This window comes from Lygodium microphyllum, chromosome 23, assembly GCF_053477565.2.
Source record: "Lygodium microphyllum isolate KBCC chromosome 23, Lygodium_microphyllum_v1.1.10, whole genome shotgun sequence".
Taxonomy (NCBI): Eukaryota; Viridiplantae; Streptophyta; class Polypodiopsida; order Schizaeales; family Lygodiaceae; genus Lygodium; species Lygodium microphyllum.
The window spans coordinates 78,923,972-78,945,711 of NC_141157.1; positions in this window are offsets into that span (position 1 = coordinate 78,923,972).

Genomic DNA, 21,740 nt, shown 5'->3' on the forward strand with positions numbered 1-21,740 from the left:
AGTATGTCAGGGTGCACAGTTGATGGTGCATTAGTGCGTCCAACCCGGCTGGCATGAGTGCAAGGAGGAAGGCAAGGGATCCTTACAGTACAGTATACAGAACAGGGTGACGTGTCTTGTGATAACGGCAGAGACCCATCCCGTGGGTGCATAGGAAAACGGGAACATACCTGACTCCAAGTGTCGTAATGTCCCTCAATCTCACCTCTTGGTAAATGATTGAAGAAACTCCAGTCACACTCAACCCACCCTCTGTCTCACTCTCTATTGATAGATACAGGAGGGCAGCCCTTTCCTAAAACCCATTGATGTAATCCTCATGGTCACTTGTGCAAAGGTTGTATGCCTTGTGCGCATTTGATGGTGCAACTGTGCATCCCGCCCTGTGCTTGCATATGGTGCGAGAAGAAAGGCCAGGGAGCCTTATAGTGTAGTGCACAGAAATAGATCGTGCTTTGTGCATTGAGAGGCCCATCCCGTGCGTGCAACACTTCATTCATACTCCTCACCTCTCATTTGATTTGAAGGAAAAAGACTGGTCACTCGCCCCACCCTCTGTCTCACGCTCTGTTGATAGATACAGAGGGAAACCATACTCACAACCCCATCTGGTTAGGATGAAAGCTCACATCACTCGATTGTTTGTCGATGAAGATCGCGTCGTCGGTTGTTGAAGAGGCGTATCCAGGGAGGTAGCCATCAAATCTAACGTTGTGTTGGATAGGACATGTCGTCTGCTAGAGGACTGTTAGACACTCTGCAGAGAGACCCAGGACACAGCGTACCAAGGGAGGCAGCTTCGGAACGGGATCCTGGGGATTTCAATTGATGAATCCACTGTCTGGACTGCTGGGTGTTGCCATCTTTTCCACAGGCAGCTTCTCGCCCAAGGGTGTTTGCCACCTTTTCTTGGAACGAGGCCTGTTATGACAGGGAATTGCTTCCTTTTCTCCCATAACAGTTTTGTTTTTTCTTATCTTATTTTTTGTTCTTTTTTTTTCCCCCTATTCCCGAGGGTGTCTCCACCTTTTCTCGAAGAATAGGTTGGCATGACAGGGACCTAAGTCCTTTTCTCCCATGACCGATATGTATATTTTTTTTTTCTTTCAAATTAAGCAAGGGAATGGTAGAAATACCACTTGTCAGAACTCACCTCGCCACTGTCGCTGGTGGAAAATAGAGGATAAGAGATCACGGCTGGAAGATGGGGCTAAGGGGATAGAGGGTTGTGTCCACTTCATCAGGAATGGTTGAAGAACGGCTATCAGAAGTAGCATCATAAGAGTAATAGTGCCACGCCAACGAGAGAAAGGATCAGGTGACCATGATTGTCAAGATCCCCAAGGAGGGAAGTACTTCTTCAGGCAATATCCATTGATCAGGAAGGGATTATCAGAGGCATCAACGGTCTGCACACTTGGACAGAGCCATTAGGGTTGACGGCAAGTACCTTATATGGGCCCATCCACCGTTGTTGAAGCTTTCCAGAAAACTTGCCAAATCGTGAATCATAGGCTAGGACCAAATCACCTTCTTTGAACTCCTTGTGCTTGATGAAGCTATCATGGTAAGCCTTGCGTCGAGCTTGCGTGGCTTCCATGCACTGTAGAGCCATCCTACGAGTTTCGTCCAAACATTCTAGGTGCAAGAGACGGCGTTGCAATGAACCATCATCCCCCAAACGCTCTTTGATAGCCACTCTCAAAGAGGGTAATTCCAGTTCAACAGGGAAAACAGCTTCTGTACCATACACCAGCTGGAAGGGTGTCTGTCCTGTTGCTGCTTTATGGGAGGTTCTGTACGCCCAGAGGGCCTCTGTAAGTCGATCGTCCCAATCATGACGATGTGCGGCAATTGTTCTTGTCAGCATTGAGCAGAGGATGTAATTGGTGACTTCGACTTGGCCGTTGGCTCTGGGGTAGTAAGGAGTGGACTTGCGATGGCGGATCTTATACAGCTCTGTCAACTCTTCCATGACTTTATTAATGAAATAAGTGCCTCTGTCACGTACCAGCTCTAGGGGACTGCCAAAACGGGTGATGATATTCTCGTACATGAACAGGGCCATGCTGTTACCATCGTCCCTCTTGAGGGCTTTAGCTTCACACCACTTTGTGACATAATCTGTACATACGAGGATGTATCTGTTTTGTTTCCTTCTGGTGGGAGGATTGATTGGGCCTACGAAGTCGATTCCCCACTTCTCAAACGGCTTCAACGGAAGGATAGGTTGCAGTGGCATGGCACTTGTCTTCGTGGGTTTCCCCATCCTCTGACAAGCATCACATCTTTTACAGTAATCATAGGCATCCTTGTGGAGGGTCGGCCATCAATATCCTGCTAGCAGAGCCTTCCTGGCTGTGGCTTCTCCTACAAAGTGGCCTCCACATGGCTCGTCATGGCAAGCCTTTAAAACAATCCCAATCTCATCTCCTACAACACATCTTATGAGCACTTCATCTTTGACTTTCTTGTACAGTGCACCGCCTAGCAGGGTGTAGGGGGCTGATTCTAATATAAGCTTCTTCCTTTCCCGACTAGAAATGCCAGGAGGGTACTGTTGGGTTGCCAGCAGATTGGCAATGTCTGCATACTAGGGAGTTACAACTTCTACTAGGAATAGGGAAGCATCAGGTAGGTCTGGATCATCCTACTCCTCGTCTGCAATATGTGGGATACGCGACAGATGATCAGCCAAAACATGGAAACGACCAGGTTTGGTAATTACCTCAAAGTCAAACTCCTGAAATAGAAGGAGCCATCTCATCATTCGTCCTTTCACGTCTGCTTTGTTCATCAGGAAGGACAGGGCCTCATGATCCACATAAAATTTAAAGTGGGTGGACAGGAGGTAGTGGCGGAACTTCTCTAGGGCAAACACCATTGCCAAGCACTCCAGCTCTGTCACTGTGTAGTTCCGTTCCCTATCAGTGACTTTTCAGCTTGCCTAATAGATGGGTTGATCCAGCTTCGAGGAGCCCTTCTGGCATAGAACTGCGCCTAAGCCTTCAATTGATGCATCAGTGTGTACATGGAACTCCTTCGTCCAATCAGGAGGTTGCAGAATGGGTGCCTCAATCAGACACTGCTTCAGAGTGGTGAAGGATTTGTCACATTCTTCCATCCAAACAAACTCTGCTTCTTTCCTCAGAAGCTTGTGCAAGGAGGTTGCCTTTGTTGCAAAATGGGCTATGAACCTTCTGTAGTAACCCACATGGCCTAGGAATCCCCTCAACTATTTGAGGTTGGTGGGTGTTGTCAGAGCTGCGATCCTTTCGATCTTTGTAGGGTCTGTTGATATCCCTTGTGCAGAGACAATGTGGCCCAACAAAACTTCAAAAGAGACCCCAAAGATGCATTTGTCGGGGTTGAGGGAAATCCCATACTCCCGGTATCGATCAAAGCATTGTTCCGGGTGTCCCTAGTGTTCCCGGGTCAAACTATAAACACAGAAGTCATCCAAATATACCTCAATAAAGTCGTGCAGATGATTTTGGAATGCGGCCATCATGACTCGCTGGAAAGTAGCAGGGGCATTGCAGAGCCCAAACGGCATCACTCGGTAAGCATAGGTCCCCCATTCTGTGGTGAAGGTTGTTTTGGATTGGTCTTCTTCTGCGATTTGCACTTGGTTGTATCCACTGAATCCATCCAGAAGGGAATAAAGCTCATGTCCTGCCACAGTGTCCAACAGTTGTTCTGTGAAAGGAATTGGAAAATGATCCTTCTTCGTCTTGGAATTCAACTTGCGGAAACCCACACATATACGAAGCTTGCCATTCTTCTTGGGTACCACCACGATGGGTGAAACCCATTCACTATTTGCCACTGGATAGATGAATTCGGCTTCCAGAAGCTTCAGCAGCTCTGCTTTCACCAATGTGGAATAATTCGGGTTCATTCGCCTCTGTCGTTGCCGTACTGGCTTGGCATCAGGCTCCAAGTCAATATGATGCTGACATATTGTGGGATCAATCCCCTTTAGGTCTTTGTAGGACCATGCAAACACGTCCAAATTCTCTTTCAACAAGTTGTACAAGGTTGACAACTCCTCTTCTGGTAGGCTGCTACCCACCTTCAAGTGGCGTTCAGTGCCATCTGTATCCACAAAAGTTAACTGCCTTTCACCTTCTACTTCACGGATGAAGGTCCCGCGGACTGCTTCTGGGTACAAATCCGACTCCTTCAAGGGAGTGGTGTCCTCTTCTGATATCCCGCTAGAACCAACTTCTTCTTTTGGTGGAGACTTAGGTTGCTCCTTGAGATGTTGAAATGGGATTAGAGCCATTTCGGGTTGGGTTTCAAGATTAGTTACCTCTTGGCTTGAAAATCTTCTGATGACACGTCCAGGAACGTCACATAACAGCGACCCTCTGATGCCTGTTGGGTTTGTGAGACTGGTGCTTGTTGGCACGGTGCATCATTATCATCTTTCTTTGGCAAGGGTGGGTGAGGACGGCAAGAGCCACTGCTGAAAGACGCCTTGTTCTTCTTAATCCATTTCTTATAAAGATTTTGCATATGAGAAGATCCATTTACCAAACCAAATGGTACCATTGCCATTCTGTCCCATAGCATGAGCTCGTCTGCTTCTGATATTTCTGGAACTTCTTCTTCATATATATCCTCTTCAGGTGGGATAGATTCTTCTGGCTCACTTTCATAACCTTCTTCTTCCATATCCTCTCCATCCTCTTCTGTCTCTGTCTCTGTAGGAGCTCTGTAAGAAAAGAACAGGTTCTCTGTTTCATCTTCTGCCTCTGTCTCTGGCTCTGCTATGGCCATGTAACAGGGAGAGCAATACATCCATGCTTCTATCTCACTGTCAGAAGTGATTTCTGAAATCATTCCTGGTTCAGGCAGGAAGTATTCACCCATTAACAATGGCTTTGCATCTTTTGGGAGTTGGCTTACAGTATCCACTGTTAAGGAACGTGCCACTGTTTTCTTGGGAATGATCTGTTTGACAACATCTTCGTCTGTTGATGTTCCATCTATAGCCTCATTAGGGGAGTCAGAAGATAATTCCAAGGAGGTGGATCCATGTCCTTTTTGAGCACCACATAGCTTCAGCACCACTTTATTGGGTCCTCTACCCAAGGTCAAGGTTCCTTTGAACCAATCCGTCCTTGCTTTAGCTTCAAAAAACCATGATCTGCCCAGTAACAGAGGGTCGGATGTACCATAAGAGTTTGGCTTCACTACTAGATAGGTTAGCCAATAATCTTTTCCAACCAATGTAGTCTTCACATATGGGAGAATACCCAAAGGCTTGATTCTGCTCTGATCCGCTAGTCTGATGAGCCATTGGGTGGGTTGCACACCTTGTAGGCCTAGATCCTTCATTGTCACATCCGTCATAATGTTCACTGATGAGCCACCATCAATCAGTGCATTTGCAATGAAGCAGCCTTCAATCCACATGCCAGTCTCTGGGGTACCCGGATCTAGGAAGGCGTTAGCCACGTCCACTTCTTTGACAGGCTCTGGAGCTTTGTTGGACTTTGTTGCTATTGAGGGAGCAATCCTTAAGCGACGTCTTCTTGTCAGTATACTTTTGAACTTTTTTCGGCAACTGGGAGACAACATCAATAATTGTCGGAATGTGAGGTTTGGTTTAAAGGTATCTAGATCTCTGACCAGATCGTATTCCTTAATAGGATCCACTGGCTTCTCTAACCGGTTAGGGAATGGGGCAACATCCATTTTCATTTTCCTTCTTTCTTCCATCAGAGGCATCATGGGGACTTCTTCTGCCACTTGTGGCACTTCCTCCTCTTCGATCTCCTGGACCTCTGGTCCTGTCTTTGGAACTGTCTCTATGATTCTCTGTGGCACTGTGGTGCTCTGTATGGCACTGTCAAGCTCTGTTCTGTTCTGTTCCTCTGGTGGAAGATTGAACTTCACTGTTCTGGCAGGAGGATTATTTTCTTTCTGGATAGGTGGTTCCTTCTTCTTTGCGCGCGTGATGGCAGCAACTTCCAATTCCACTAAATTGGAAGTAGGCTCTTGGGCCTTGACCGGATTATCAGTAGCACAGTTTTTCACTGGGGCTGGGCTTGGACAGTCTTTTGCAGTGTGGCCTTCTCCTTTGCATCGATTGCATAAGGGCTTGTAATCCACTGACCTTTTGGGATTTGGACAATTTGGTGAAATATGTCCCTTTTCTCTGCATCTGTAACACTCTACTTCTGATCTCTGACCACCACCAGATTGTCTTCCTCTGTAACTTTGAGAGGGAAATCTTCTTGGACCGAAATTAGGACCAAACTCCCTAGGCTTGGGTCCAATATCCTGTGTTGTCATTTTGGATTCCAGCAAATTGAATCTTGCGTCTTCTTCCTTCGCCTATCATGCATCTCCTTTAGAGAGTAAATATCCTCTGTATGGTTCTTCCGTAAACAGTAGGAACAGAAAGCTCCAGGGATGGTTGGTTTTCGTGTACATTCAGTGGCTAAATGGCCTTCTTGATGACACTTACCACACCAAGTATTTGACCGCGTCACATCTCTTCCTGCTCCTGCAATGTTGGATATGCTAGCAGTATTCATTTCAGCATCTCTAGCTGCTCTATAATCACATCCATCAACTCCTTTTTGATATTTGCAATTGAGTTGGATAAATAATCCTTCAAGCTTTCTCCTCCTGAGGTACTGGAAGTAGGGTTTTGAGGAGTCTCTGTAATCACTACATAAACAGGTTGGGCTAGTGCAGAGGGGTCTCTGTTCTGATTCTGATTCAGAGCTCCTGTTTGAACTGTTGGCTTGTTGGCTCCAGTTGGTAGGGTTCCACTGTTGCTGCTGATTTGGCATTGGGGAAATTGGTTGGGACCATTGTTGTTGTGGTTGAACCATCATTTGAGGCATTGATTGTGGCCACTGTGGATTTGGTGCACTGTACTGTGATACTGGGGGCATTTGTTGGTAGGGGTAGGGGACTGTCCCTGGGATTGCATTTGGTGGGTACATCATTCCTGGCATCAGAGAAGGTAGGACTCCTCTTCCTGGATTCATCGCCAATCTAGCTTCCACTTCATCATACAGTCTTGCACCTTCTGTTGCAGCTTGCAGGGTGGCTGGTCTTTGCAGCTCCACAAACTTACAGACTTCTGGTTGTAATCCTCTGAGAAACACCCCCTTCTGAATGCCATCATCTAGATTATGGCTAGTCCATCTCTTCAAGATGGATTCCATTCTTGAGACATAAGCTTCTACTCTTTCTCCAAAGGACTGACTTAGGTTCATAAATTCCTCTCGCATCTGCTCTTCAAAACCTTCACGCCTGAATTTAGTGAGGAAGGCCAACTTCAGGTCATCCCATGTGCCAAAAGTTCATGCTGCTTGTCTCTCATACCACTGAAACGCCGCGCCCTTGAAAGTGGCGGGGAATATTGCTAACCAATGCTCAGGGGTTCTGGAATTGTTAGCCACACATGCTACCATAAACTCTGCTACATGAAGATCGGGGTCTTCATTGTAATCTCCCTTAAAAACTGGCAATGGAACTACATTCGCTGGCCTGTCATCAATATTTCCAGGACGGATCTGGCTTGGAAGTGGACCTCCAGTAGGAGGAGGAAGGGCTTGATGTGCCACTGGGACTTCTGTAAAGAGTTCCGCAAGGGCGTCAAAGGCGGCTTCTGCTGCAAGCTCGTTCTCGGCTCTGATTTTTACTTTCTCTCTTCTCACGTACCTCTGGACTTGTTCTAACGCTTGCCTCTTTATTGCGTCATTCATCAGGGGGTTGGCTCCATTATGTTGTTAGTGTTCCACAGAGGTTTAACAGAAGGCCTCAGTCTCTGGAGGACTCTCTTGCCAACATTTCTTCTACTTCTTCCTTCTCAACGTCTCTGAATTTTGCTTTCATGCCACTGCACAGAGGAAGGTATTCGGTTCTGAAGGTGTCAAAATGCATACGTCTAAGCATTGTGGTGGTGCCATCATCATAGTAATGCCAACTTCTAATGGTTTCAAGTGTATGTTGTAAAGAATACTCTGTCTACCAACTTCCAGTGGGTTGCTAATTGAACAAATAGAAGATTATCAGTGCACCAAGCATCCCATGTATCTTGCTATTGAGCATCCACAAACAAATTCCAACTCTTTCCCTTCTTGTCTTTGTGAACCTCCACAGACCAAGACTCCTGAAGCTTCTTCACAATCTCCCACTTGATGATGTCTGGAAACTTCTCAATGAATGCCAAATCTTCCATGTATGTTCATTCTCTCTCTTTCTACTCTTCAGTTTGTTCCCAAACAGTTTGCCACCAAGATGCAAGTTTCTGCTGCTTCATCAGGAAGAGGAAACTGTCCACTATATAGAGCATGCATCATGATGGTGATGTGTTTCCGCCATTGTGGGATGAACTTCTTGTGGAAAGTGGCTTTGATTATGAGAAATTCCAACTCTTCAGTGAAAGAAGGAACTTTACAAACATCCATTGAATTCTTATCTTCTTGGCAATGCCAATTCCTTCATTTTCAGCTTCTTCTGGTGCTTGTTGATGGCAAGTTTTCCCGGCTGCGCACTAAAAATATGGAGCCCCAAGAGGAACACCAAGGAAAAGAGAATTCTCTTGCAAGAAAATCTATCTTGTAACATCAACAAGCTTGTTTATTAGGTTTTATATGATCACAATGAAGAAAAGAACACCAAGCACAACAAATCTTCATGCAGCATCATGTAGATCTCCCACGGATTTGATAGAATCAACCATATTCTTCAATATCTTCACAAAATCCATAAATATAACAAAGAAAGCAAAGAAATACACCATATTTGAATGGAAATACATCACATAGTATTCATCTTCAATATCTTCATAGTCTTCTCTCTCAATCTCTCACATACAATCACTCTGTTTTAATAGAATTGGCTATCTCTGACTCTCTCTCTCTGTCTCTCTCTCTCCATCAATAATACATCATCTTCTCACTACAATCTCTCATAATCACTCTCAATAATCCTTCTTAGGTCGTGGATACCCCTCCCAAGAGGTATGTCTGATATGAAGAGTCACCAGAACCACTACAGTGTCCTTTCATAGCTCACTACTGTCACTTCACTTTAGTCTTTACTTGAGTCTTCAGCAGCTACTTTTTTCACTTCTTTTAGCTCTTTTTCACTTGTATTCACCTCTTTCCAAGGTTAGAAAACTTTCCCAAGCTACACTCTCATCCAACAGAACGCATACAGAAGCGTACAGAACAGTCACAGTATAGTACCAGAACAGCTACAGAACAGTTACAGAGTAGAGACAGAATAGAGACAGAAGCTCTACAGAAGACCTACAGAAGGTTACAGAAGGTCATCAAAACCTCATAACTCATACTCAAACCATTCCAAACTCTAAAAAACTATTCAATAAGCTTTCACAATATCTCAATCTTCATCAATCATCAATCCATCCCTCCTTTCAGAGAGAAAACAGAACAAAACATAAGCTATACAGAAGGTATATAGAACCAATCAGAACCTATCAGAACCTCACAGAACTTCATAACTCTACTAATAAACATCATGAACTTCCAAAACATAATCAATATCATCCAAAACACTCTCAAACCACTTCCAAACCAATCAATCATCTCATAAAATCAACCATTCAGCTCTCAAAAACAACAAAAATCAGCCAAAAAACAGGTCATTTCAACACTCAACAGCCAAAAGGGTGTTATTGGGGCCACGAGTATCTCATTTAGCACCTATGAAGTTAGTGAGCCCTCAGCCAAAAATAAATAGCCTATTTTGAGCTCTCTTGTTGTTGTAGATGCAGCAAGCTCCCTAGTGAGACAATAGCTAGTCATTGGCAAGATCCCTCCCACTTACTCTAAAAACCCTTCAAATCATGGTGGCTCGCAAGGCATTAATTAGTATGTTGTTTGTGGCTAGCAAGGATTTAATGAGCAACAAGGCCCAAATGAAAGGGAGCTTTTGATAAGATCATTCTCACCAAGTGCAATGGATAATCATCATCCCCATTTAACTTAGAAGAATTGATCTCTAGAATCTTATTTTAATATTTACTCACGCTCCAATGATTAGAAAATTTTATTTTTTCCTCTTCATTTAGAGGGGTTTTCTCATGTATGGTGGTGTTACATAGGATAAAAAACAATTCATTGATTGGAAGGACTTTAAAATGCAAATGGTACAAGTATTTGTATCTTGAGTGGAAAAAGAATGCTTGTTTAGAAGATGATAGCAACTTGATCAAGATAACCTCACAATGAGGGAGTACACAAATTAGTTTATAGACTCGATAGTGTATATTGAAAGAATTAGTGATGATACAAAGTTACGTAAGGATATTTAGGGATTGAAACCAAGTCTCTCTTTGCTTATATAATGGCTCAAAAACCCTCCACCTTGTTTGATGGGATAGAGTTGGCTAAAAGATATGCACATAAGTACCACAATAATGATAATTTGTAGCAGGATTTTAGATAGCAAAGAGATCCCATAAGGTAGAGCCAATATGGAGGGCTTTATAAAGGAAGTAATGTACCCAAAACCATCCCAAAAATCCCTACTTACCCCACTTTTAATGCTAAAAGAGAAGAAGCAATTTTGGGACAACATTTAACACAAGGGAGAAAGTAAGCATGTTGAAAAAAGGTTAAGAAATGCCCCAACCCAAGGTCGATAAAGTGATCAAAAGTTTATCTTAATTGATGTAGTTAAGGAAAGAAAGGAAATGCACCTATGTTTCTAGTGTGGGGACAAGTATACATCAGACTATGCTTCTAAATGCCCTTATAAGACAACCAAGTTTAAGATTCAAAGCATGTATATCGTGGTCAACTGGAAAAAAGTGTTATCAATGCCATGATACATTTGAAAATGATGAGTATGAGAAGGATCTTGAGAAAGATAAATTCTATGACCCATCCCTTTTGACCCAAGTGGATGTTTGCCTTGTAATCATGGTGGGATTACTTCTACTATACCTTCACATGCTGCCATTTCCATTTGTTCCATATCTATGGATGCATGGACACTAATAGATATTGCATCCCCAAGATTGATGACTTGCTTGATTATCTGAAAGGGGCAAAGTATTTTACTAAGATAGATCTTAGATCCATAGCTTTCATCAAATCTCCATGAGAGAGGGTGATCAAATAAAGACAACATTCAAGACTAATCAAGGGCTTTATCATTTGCCTATGATGCCATTTGGATTTATGAATGCCCCAACCACTTTTCATAGCCTCATGAATAAGATTTATACCCTTTTATTTTCAATTTTATACTCATATTCTTTGATTATATCCTTATTTATAGCAAGTCATTGCAAGAGCACATGTCACATGTCAGAAGGGTATTTGGCATATTGAGAGAGCATAGATCATTTACTAAGGAGAGGAAATGTGTATTCATGTAAATAGTAGTGGAGTACTTAGACCACAATATTGTGAGTGAAAATGGGATGCAAGCTTACCACAAAAAGATAGAATGTGTAAAGGATTGGCCAATGCCCTCAAACACCACTTTCCTTCATGGATTTCTTGGTCTTTCATTGTTTTATTAAAGATTCATCAAGTATTATGTGACTATTGCAATATCCTTGACAAATAGATTAAATAAAGAATTCTTTTTAATGCCATAGCTGATCTTAGCTTTAATCAAATGAAGGAATTGCTCACTTCAGCCATCTTCCTAGTATGCCTTGACTTCTCCAAGGAGTTTATCATCTAGTGTGATACCAGTGGGAGGGATATACCTGTTGTTTTATTATAGAAACATGGTGTAATTGCATTTGAGAGTCCAAGCTTGATGAAAAGGAAATGCAAATGAATGTATATCAACCAGTTTAGAGTAAAGAGTGACCATAAAGTCCTCAAGTACTTCTTGACTTTATCTACTTTGACTCCTAAGAAATGGAGATGGGTGGCAACCTTGCAAAATTATGATTTTGATTTCACTCATGTAGGGGTAAAAATAATGTAGTGGCTAATTTACTGTCATGGATGTGGGCATGTAGAGTATCATCTATATTAGAGCTACATATTAATTGGATTGAGGAGCTCCAAGAGGCCTATTTGTTGTTGTTGAATGAAGAATTTAGCAACATATTTTAGAAATTACAGCATGGGTGGCTAATGGAAGAGAGCTCCTAATATTAACTTAATACTGGCCATATATGGTCTCATGGTAAGATTGCCATCCCCCATACCTCTAATTTTACATGAAAGATCATGGAAGAGATGCATTCTGGCCCTGCTACTAGTCACTTAGGTGTTTTCAAGACCTATGATAAAATTTCCAAGAGCTTTTACTAGAAGGGGCCTATGAAGGGATGTCAAAGACTTTGTCACTTGTTGTGTTCATCAATGCCAACTAAAAAATGATAGAACTCGTAAGCCAAGTGGTTTTTTGCAACCCTTACCTATCCTTGAGGAGAAGTGGATGCATATTACTATGGACTTTATCACTAGCTTACCCACAACAAGGATGGAACAACATATATATGGTGGCAAATAGACTCACCAAATTAGCCCACTTCATTCCCACAAAGATTCAATAGACACAATCTCAAGTGGCCAATTTTTATGAGCATGCATTAAAATTGCATAGGTTACCATAAGTCATAGTGTATGATCGACATATTGAGTTTGTGAGCAACTTTTGACAGGCGGTATTTAGCTCTTTGGATATTGCTAACCTTCATCATATAATAGGAAAAATTTGAAATAAAATAGAAATTAAATAAATTGCAAGATAGAAGAGAATTTCACAAAAACTTGCACGGTACAAGATTGGGTACAAGCTCCCCCTATGCATGAATGAGCATCTTCTCCATCCATGCAAGAATGGATTTGAATTAAGCTTTTGTGCTCAAAGTACAATAAAGTTATACTTTTGTGTTTTTGTATTTTTTTTTCCATGACTTGCTTTTGGAAAAATAAATTTAATATACCTGATTCTAAATAGCTTTACATTCAAAAATAATATTTTAACCCTTCAAATAATTACATCCAAAATAATTATGCATGTGTGCATACAAAGTACTTGTACTTATGAGCACCCTTTTAAAAAGATATTTCAATGCTATATAGCGTATAATTTCTAATAAGTTTCCCCCACTATGAAGCAAATAATTTTTATGCATTAAAATATGCATCCCAAAAAACTAATCTCTCATAACTTTGTCTAATATTATGCTCAACATAACACAAAACACATTAGCATCCTTTCATTTATTTGCCATGCATAATCTCATCAATATTGCACATGTGTCTCTCATGCACCGAGTCATAGATCATGTGGCAAATAAAGAAAATCCACTAGATATAAAATCAAATCAATATATTTTCATGTTTAGTTTGATAAAATACTATGATAAAATAATTTTATAATATTTTTCCTACAATAAATGTATGCCCATGGGATATTTAATGTGATTGTAAGTGATATGCATTTATTAGAGTTAGCACTAATATTTGAATCCATTGAGAGTTTTCCACAGAATGATTTCTGTACTTGATGAGATACCTAAGATACTAACTTCCAGTCCTAGTTGTGGTCTGATTATGGTCAAGGATTACTTCACATACTACAATTTCAATATCTTTCTCTAACAAAGGAGGGCATCAACAACACGAGTAATAGAGAGAGTCTCCCTTAAATGATTTTAATAGACTATGTGAAAAGGATTATGATTTTCTAGTGAGGAGGAAACCACGACCAAGACCAAGAGTAGGATAATAATCTTAACTATAAGAGAAAATATTTCATCGAAGTCAACACCATGCTCTTGCGCTTAAAACCCTTTGCAACCAATCTAGCCTTGTATGCTAGCTTGGGGTGACCATGGATACTCTTCAACTTGTACACCCACTTGTATGGCAATGCACTTTTTCCATCAGGAAAGGAAACTAAGTCCCATGTAGTACAATTCTTTTGTAGTGAATAAAACTTAGATTGCATATCCCTCTCCCAGGAATTAGAATCACCTCTGCACATAGTCTTCTCATAGGTAAGTGACTCAGTAGAGTTTTTCATCATGACATAATTTATAGAGGACTCATAGCAATCAAGAGGACGTAAATCTCTAGCAGAGCATATTCGAAGTTGGCTATGGAGCTTATACAGTATGTCTGCTCTATCTAACAACATGATCCTACACAATGGATTGTGGGCCATACAAAATGGGGCATAATACATTGGTGCTAATATAATTTTTAGATGTCTTTCAATGGATTTAAACCTCCTCTTTTTTAATCTCAACACTAAATCATTTTCTTGAAATTTAAAAGCCCAATGCTTCTTGTTAGCTACATACCTCGATTGGCATTGATGAATCCTTTTGGTGACTTTCTTAAAAATTTTGCTATGGTCATTAGCCAAAGTTTTAGTAGCTGGGATATCAATAGTAATGGTGATCATATGGATAGGCAATTTCTTTCCATAGAATACTCTTGGGGGTTCACTATATATGAATCCTCTATATCATATGTGTTCAAGGCCCATTTAAAATTACCCTTATTTATGCATTTTTCAAAAATAAGACACATCCCTTTTCTGTTTAATATATAAATAACCCCTTTATATGGCATTCTTTTGTATGCAATAAATAAATAAATATAGTATTTAAAGAATCCCTTCTTTTAAATCCACATAATATGCTTACATATTTATAAGTTTCTCTCTTTCTCTCTCTCTCTCTCTCTCTCTCTCTCTCTCTCTCTCCAAGAGAATACTTCAAAAGGTGCTCTATTGTTTGTAGAATGTGGGGTATTTTTGTAGGTAAATTGGAGGATATGCAAAGTTTTGGTCCCAATTATTAGGTCGATCAATAGTGTAGGATTTAAGAAGGTCAAGAATAATACTATTGGTTGTGTAAGTTTGACCATTGCTCTTAGGATGGAAAGCTAAGGTGAAATCTATCTTAGAGCCTAAATTTTTAAATAAAGCTACCAAAAAATGATTGCAAAAAAGACCATTACGATCACATAGAATATATAACCTTAGAAAACCCATAATAAGGAAATATGGTGTGTGAAAAGTTTAGCAGCTTATGGGTTAGAGAAAGCCATTTTGTAAGGAATAAAATAAACTTAATTCATGTCATGGTGTACAAACATTGTGGGAACACCAATACCTTTGACATTGGAAACATGATTTTAACATGCAATTTGAATTTTACCAAAACCAAGCAAATGATATGTTGCAATATTTTCCATTGGCCTATGACTTAAGCAACTACTTTGACATGAATTAGATGGTATTGAATCATTGGATGCAAATTTTTAATAAAAGAAACCCATTTAATGTATTGGTCAAAAATTAAATATTGGTTCAACAAATGCTTTATGGCATGTTAATCAGCTTTTATGAGAACCTCGAATACCATAAGGTAATGTTTCTAGATATTCAAAGCATGAACTACAACTAACAATCCTTTATCATAAATACTATATTTTTCTCCAAAAGGTTTCATTTTATAACTCTCATACGTGATAAGATTATCATTTTTCATTAAAACTTCATGTATATTTGAATCACTAGTATCAATGGGACTACAAGAAAGAAAGGCCATGAAAAATCAGGCAAATGGAGAATAGGTGCATGTGTTAAGAGATATTTCAATGTGTCCAAGGATTTTTATTAACTAGAACCCTAATGAAAAGCAATATTCTTTTGCAACAGCATAGTCAAAGGCAAAGAAACCAATGAATTTTTTCTATAAAACCTAGCTGATCCAAAAAAAGATCAAACTTCATGCACACTTTTAAGAGTAAGAATATGGGTTTGAATTGTCTTAGGGTCAACTGTGATACCTTCAATAGACACAATGTGTTTCAAATATTTAATTTGATTTTGAAAGAATGGACTCTTATCAAAATTCGCATAGAAGTGATCTTTATGTAGTAAATCAAATATGATGTGAAGATGCTTCTTATGCTTCTCTTTTGACTTAGTGAAAACAAGTATATTATCAAAGAAAACAATTACAATGCCTTGGTAATCTAAAAAATTTCTATTCATCATACGTGCAAATGTAGCTACTACATTATGAGACCAAAGGGCATACAAATAAATTCATAGTTACCAAATTGTATCATATATGTAGTTATAAATACATCAAGTGAATCTATAAGAAATTGATGATATCTTGATGTACGATCTATCTTGCTAAAAGTTTTGGTTCCCCTGAGTTTATCAGAAAATAATCAACACTTGGAATAGGATACTAATATTTAATTGTGCCTTTTTCTAGAGCTTTATAATCAATACGCATCCAATATGTTTTATTTTTCTTTTCAACCAACAAGATATGTGCACCAAAATGAAAAGAACTAGGAAAAATTAAGCCCTTTTTTGTCTTTGGATTTCTTTTTTATGCAAAGGACTGTGCATACAGGGAGCTTTGTGTTGTGCGATGGAAAAACATAAGGAAAAGTTCAAATTTGTGATCTAATTCTCCTCTAGATGATGGCAACCTAGGTGGGTAATCATCCACAAAACAATGTTTATATGAGTTTAAAAACTTTTTCTATGTATGTGATAATGTAAAAGCCTTAGAATTTTCCGCTTCAATCACAAAAATCATACATACATTGTGTTGTTTTCTAAGTGCTCTCTTAGCTTATGTGTGACTAATCGAGGGAACAATTCAATCTCGAGGGTCGCTAGTTAAATAAATTATTGTCTTTAAAATTCAAAAGTTATCATGTGAGTGTAATAATCAATGTCAAGATTAAATTAATGTGTGAAAGGCATATCAAGAATAATATCTGATGATTAAAGAGGTAGAACTAGGAAATCAAGTTTCTCTTTATGTGTCTCCATATAAATTTGTAACTCATTTATTTCATATGTTCCATTATATCTAATGCCTTGAAATGTAGTTTTAACCTTATACAATGAAGGATTACTCTCTAGTTGTAACCTCCTAACCAACTTTTCCAAAATAAAATCATGGGAACTATCATCTCGTGCAAAATATCACATCCGAATTATTAATAAAACTATTCATTTTCAATAAAGTATATACAAAAGTATGTATATCTAGTTTTTCTTCGGTGATTGATTCTTGCTAGAATGTGTTTGTAGTCCAATCAGGAGCATAGTTAGGGACCTCCTCAATATTGTGCAATTGGACCGAGTTATGATTGTTGTTGGAAACTCAACAATATTATCAATAATGTCCAAGTTTTCCATAATGATGATAAGTAAACTTGGCCTTTGTATTCTAAATATTAATATTTGTAGTTTGAGGCTTTACGTTGTTGTTTGGATTGTTATTTGCATACCTTTGTGCATTGTTGCTTCTTTGTTGGAAGTCAGATCACATGTTAGGTGAAAAAGAATTAGGATGATAGGGCACAAAAGGTCTCCTCGAATTGCAATCAATGTTGAAAGGCTGGAATAGATAAGTTTGTTGATCGACAAGCATTTGGGCAATAGATTGAAATTCTTTCTTGACATCATAAGCATAGAAAATAACTTCGTAAATGGAAGTGGGTTTAAGATTATTTAGTTTAGCTTGGATGCTAGATTGAAGATCATTTTCGTATTCGTATTGGAGGATGCTATCGAGAACTTCCTCAAGCATATGTAGCAGCAAAAGTTTTTGCTAAAATATTTCCATGTAAGTAGACATATTATCACCTTCTTGCTAAGATAAATTTTACAATTACACCTTGCTTAAAGATAAAGCAAATACAAAATTAAAAATTCTTTAACTTGTTCTTGAATTTTGATCCACATCTTTGACCAGTTTGTGCTATGGTGAAGAATGTTTCACCAAAGCAATGCTTTATTCGTCAAATAATTAGTTGTGCACTTGATTTTATCCTTCTCAAGGAAAGCTTCTTCATCAAAATAATCATTGAAGTGGCTCAACCAAGATAAAATAATTTTTTCATTCTCTTTTCCATCAAATTTAGAAAATTGGAAAGACTTATTGATTATTTTGCAATCCTTATTGGTTTATTACATGTCAAAATTTTCCTTTAGAATCAAAGGCATATGATCATCTTTGTCTTGGGGTATGGAATTGGTTGACGATCATACTCTTGAAGCACCATCATGACTACGTTCAAATTATGTTAAAAAATATTGATTTACTGTTGCAATTTTTTTTAAAGGAAAAGATGATTCCACATTCTCCATATTGACGTCATCTGTGTTTTATGGTCCTGATATGGTAAAATAGATCTTATGTGCAAGAACAACCCTTTAGGAATCTTGTAAATATATATTTCTTGCGTGTGAGTGAAGTTTTGTTGCTCAATAAATGACTGCACTTCACTATGTAGGATCATGGAATATATTTGGATTTCTCTTCTACAAAAATAATTGCTTGCGATGATGGTAAGTACACATTTTGTTTCTCACACAAAGATAGCCTTTATGGAAGTAATATAGGACTCATGAAAGGGGGCTTTGTGGGATAGGGATTTTAATAAGTGTCCCCCAACCCCCCCCCCCCCCCCCCCCCCCCTTTAAAATAATTGGCTTAGAACAAAAACAATAAGTTTTTTAAAAGCTTAATTAGTCTAAAGCTTTTAAAGCATTAGCTTTAGCCTAGAGCCAAAAACATAATATTGCTACCAAATGGTGGCCTAAAACGGCATTCATTCAAAGGAATAAGGTTCAATCAATGGTGTCATTTTGATGGCACTAATAACCTATCATTTAGGCAAAAGTTAGAGGTGCTTTTAGAATCATCATCTTCTTCTACTCGCATCTGAATGGCCCAATGATATTGTCATGCTTGAGTTAGGAAAACCACACTTTCCTATTTAAAACCACTAGAGGAGTGGTTTTGCCAAAATCGTGGGTTTCTAGTAAATAGAAAGAGTAAAAAGTAGAAGCCTTTGTCTTCTAAGGATGAAAAGAAGTACATAATTGATAATGATAAAGATATTTAAAGCAAAAACCCTCTATGAGAAACGTGAATAGACCGATACTTGATGTGGATGATAAGGAAATCTTCAAGATGGATATATGCCTTCTCTTCCATGTTGGCACATCCACCAATCATTGTGCTTTGATACCAATATGCTATTCTACATCATAATATAGGAAAAAATTAAAAGAAAGTAGAACTTAAACAAATTGCAAGAGAGAAGAGAATTCCATAAAAGCTTGTAGATATAAGATGGGGTATAATCCCCCCCTCCCCCATGCATAGGTGAGCACCTCTCCTATGTATGTATTTCTAAATTTGAATTAAGCTTTTGTGCTCAAAATACATTAAACACATCTTTTTGTATTCTAGCTTTTCCTTTTCTTGCATGACTTGGTTTTAGGCAAATAAAGCTAACACAACCTATTTTAAATAGCTTTATATCCAAAAAATATATTTTAATCCTTCAAATAAGTATATCCAAAATAAATCAATTGCACATGTGCACATGAAAGTTATATTTATGAGCACCTAAAAAATAATATTTTTATGCTGTGTAGCATACAATTTTCAATATTTTTTTCACATTATAAAGCACATGGGTTTCACACGTTAAAATGCACATTCCAAAAATAATAACTTTGTATAACTCTATCTAATAATTTGTTCACCACAACACAAAATATATTAGTATCCTTTCTCTATTGCATATGTGCCTCGTAAAATAAGTTAAAAATCATGAAAAAAATAAATAAAATTCATAATAAATAAAATAAAAATAATTATTGCTATAGTGATTTTAGGTAAAATATTGTGATAAATATAATTCCAGAACAATTGGCCCAAAGTAGCTCAATCTACAACATATCTGTTGGGATAAAGGGAATTGTCTGTGTCCGTCCATTAAGTGCCAAGCTGTACATAGTACATATACTTATCTAAAACATTCTTGAGGTACACTCTTCAATACCATAAATCGTGTGTCTTTATCTCTTCTCTCTCTCAACCTGAATCTCTACACAGAAGCTCCATTGCAGCTGACTCTACAAACTGGTATCAGAGCTTGGTTCAAGCAATCAGGAGCTTGGCATTTCTTCATGTGCACGAGCTTGAAGTTGAAGAAGAGTTCAATGTGAAGAGTCTGCAAGCAGGGCAGCAAGGTTTGAAGCTTCTTCTTGAAGCTTGAAGCTTCCCTCTTCATTTGAGCTTGTTGGTAGCCATCATTGGCCACTTAGGGACCCTCCCCATCATCTCCAATACTTGGACTAGCATTCCAATCTCTTCAGGACTGAAGACGTCATTAGCGTGGGTATGTAGATCTAGTTTTCAGCATGCTTGGGACCTACAATAACAACTGCTCCTCTGCATTTGGCATCATGGTTGTGCTCTAGACTTTGCATCTAATGCTTAGCATTGAGCATTGAAGTGTAGTATTACACTTGAAGTTGATATACATTCAGCTTTACGTCTGAAATACACAATATTCAGATATGTAAGAAACAAGGCAACAACTACTTCTTGAGTGAGTAATGCTTATGATTCACTTATATGATGACTATCTAATGCCCATTTGGTGCTACATGACTTGGAGATGTAATGTCCATGATTAGAGATCATTTTGGGGTGATAAGAGTCATCATTTTTCTTGGTTTTAACAAAGATTTGGTTGCTAGAATAATAGGGTTGAATGACATTTTGACCTCATATGCATTATATCTTGCTTCTAGACTTGGTCTCATGCATTCTAAACCAATTATTCATGCTTATGGTTGATGTTACATGCTTGGATTTGATTGTGGAATGCATTTGAGTAGTGATTAAAAGCTCATTTTTGGATCAGCTTTACCTGCAAGTCTATTATTGTACATTCATAATAGTTTCCTGCATATTCAGGACATCATACCTCACTGTCAAGAAATTTGATGTGTTTCTATGTAAGAACATTATGGTGATGTTTTGAGCATATTTGCATGATCTTTAGAGCTCAATCTCAGTCAGTTTGAGAGGTTATTTCAATTATGAATTTTTAGGATAATTTTTTTTTAAAATTTCAGGACTGCACTCTTGAATTGCAAGACAACCACTTGCATTGTTAAGAATTTCAGGACTGCACTATTTTTGTCAAAAAATTGGTATGTTTATTGTCATTAAATGCTTTTGAGGCATTTTCGGCAATGAACTGATGTATGTTCTTGTTGGTGCTACATACTTAGGAATATTCCTAGCATACCACTGAGTGGATTTTGGAGCTTCCATTGCTTGGCATTAGCTGTCATGTGAATCATGGCTAGCAGCAGTGGCAATCATCTTATGCATATCAAGAAGATTGAAGGAGCAAACAATTTTGCTGTTTGGCAAAAGCAATGCTATAATATCTTGTTGCAGAAGAAGCAAGCAAAGCCAATTAAAGTAAAGGGAACAAAACTAGTTGATGTAGAGCATGACGACTAGGATGAGCTAAATGAGCTTGCATGCTTGACCATTGAGCTATCGATTTCTGATGCTTTGTTGTTTAACACTGAAATGACTGGAAGAATTGTATGCCCAGAAGAGTACTGCAAGCAAAGTCTACTGACTAAAGAAACTCATGGATTTGCATATGAAAGAAGGTACTGCAATGTCTACTCACCTTAGTGATTTTAACTCCATTTTCAACCATCTTGCTGCTTTGAAGTTCAATATTGATGATGTGTTCAAAGTTATGTCCTTGCTTTGCACTCTGCCATAGAGTTGGGATACCTTTAGGGCTGCTATGAGAAATTCTAATGCTATGCTTTTGTATGCTGATGTAGAGAGTGCTCTACTCATGGAAGAAATGAATCGGCATAACAATGCATCCAGTAAGTCTTCCAGTGCTTTGCATACTAGAGGCAAATCA